Genomic DNA, 2,356 nt, shown 5'->3' with positions numbered 1-2,356 from the left:
CTCCATCATGTACAGAACTTTCACAAAGCGGCATATGTACTTTTACATAAGTTAGTATTTTAATTGAAATCGGGTCACATTTTGTTATGCTTAAAATGTTGACAACCACTGGCTGTAGATTTCTCTAGACCAATCGCGACGTGAGAGTCTTATCGATCGTTTTAGAACCCACGAGAAACACATATAATGATAAAAAAATGTTCATTGTAGTAAACGAAATAATAATTTGATCTAAGTAAGAGTTATTTTTTCCTTCCCGATTTGTAAAAATTGCTTACGCAATAGAAAATAAAAAGAATATTATTTTCGAAATCTGCGTAGCTCAATTATGGAAAATCCGTTATTAAACCCAAAACAACTTTTATGAAGTTTAAATTCGCAAGTCTGTGTGATAGGAGATTTATGTTGTTGATACCATTACATTCAACTAAAACGTACAGCTAAGGTAGATAAAGTTATTTTAAATGAAACGACAAAAATACAAAGTATTACAAGTTATGTAGTAATGTAAATCACACAGTTACTTTCAGTCAGATTACATTTACTTAAGTTACCGACTTGTGGATGTTTTTTACTTCATTGCAGTAATTTTCTTCTCTGACATTGAACAGAACAGCTAAGCCAGTTTGCTTAGTGTTTATGTTTTATCATCCCTGTTTTCATTAGTCGTTTCTCTTCTTTAACGTGTTCATTGCTGCATCCACACGAAAAGAGTATTTTGTTTTCATATTCTCTTTATCTTTGTGTTCTTCTTGAGTCTTTTCTTATTGTTTAAATACAACTTGAAAATAAACCTTAAGAAACGATTGGAGATATGTGTTTTACATTTATATTTTATTTAGTTATTGCCCTTTTGCTGAAACGTGTTTTTGGGGTATGATATTGTTATCGTGTGATTTTTACTCTTTCATTATGTAGTTAGACTAGGTTGGTAGCACTTTAAGTAAACAAATCGCTCTCCATGCTTCGTTTTTTCATGTTTTTCCCTGTATATACTTTGACAAATACAAAATTTTACTCTAAAATCCAAGAAATTTTTTCAGTAAAACTAATACATTGATTTCCCACTAGATGGCTTTGATATACTCTCACATGTATTAATTTGTTTTTAAAATTTACATAAAGCATTTTGCACAATTTTGAAAATAAAAATTCTTGGTTATCAAAAACTGTTATTTACATGACTATGACATGCAATTACGTACTGTTTGTCAATAAACTGGTGTATGAATAAATGAAGCAACAAAACGGATGAGGTAGAAAAGGAAGTGAATGTAAAAATCGGAAAAATTACAACCATACTAAAAGGTATTACATCACAACAGGCAACAATGTGTATTCAAATAACATATGTTATTGAAAAAGTCTGTGGCTCAAGCAATTTCGTTAGATTAAGCTGTGTAACAAAACTTGTGTAAACTTAAAAAATAACACGAAAGAAATCTGTAGTTACGTGATTTTTATCACAAAGATTAGGCCTATTTGTTTCTAATGTTCTCCATCATTCGTAACTTTTAAAACTATTATACCGTGTGTGTTAATAGTGTTTAAAACAAGCTTTTGTTTTGTATCGTCTAATCTAATAGAAAAGTTCTGATACCGTACGAAAGGCCTCTTGGGCAATGACTTGTGGGAGAAAAAAGATAGATCTGAAATGTAATTTTTACACACCTATGATTTGGAATCCGAAAGGCATAAGTTAAAATGAACGTGAAAAAAAAACATTTGCACTTTTTATTACAACTAGCTGAAAGTATCTGTGAAGGAGGCAAAGATTTTTATTGAACAAAAATTCAATTTGATACTTTAAAAATTAGTATATATTGTTCTAAACACAAAAGAGCTCAAAACATCAAAATAAGAAAATACCGTAAATCAAAAAAAGGTTTACTGTTATTTAGTTTCGTTCAAAACCTACAAAATCTTCGTTGCTTTCACTGTAATTATTTTTTATTATGAAGAGAGCATTATAAATAGTTATGTTTTTAAAAGAAAAAACTACTGTTGTTATAAATAAAACATTCAATTGAACTAAAATATGCATGCCTATTTAAATATATTTACATATGGCTTGTGTATATCGTATATATACATATATATTATTCATACCTTCGGTGTATAGGACGCAAGCAGATTTTGACATCAAATTTGGGGGTAAAAAGTGCGTCTTATACACCGAAAAATACGGTACTTCGTTTTGCGTCACAAAACATATAGAAAACACCTCGTCTTGCTTCGGCAGAACATATATTGAAACATTTGGTCTTGTTTCGTCAGAACAGACTAAAACATCTCGCCTTAATTCTGCATAACGTACTAAAATACCTTATCTTGTTTTATCAGAACATATATTAGG

The sequence above is a fragment of the Limulus polyphemus genome, unplaced genomic scaffold (assembly GCF_000517525.1).
Source record: "Limulus polyphemus unplaced genomic scaffold, Limulus_polyphemus-2.1.2 Scaffold1539, whole genome shotgun sequence".
NCBI lineage: Eukaryota > Metazoa > Arthropoda > Merostomata > Xiphosura > Limulidae > Limulus > Limulus polyphemus.
The sequence above is the reverse complement of the archived record's forward strand: the minus strand, read 5'-3'. Positions refer to the sequence as shown.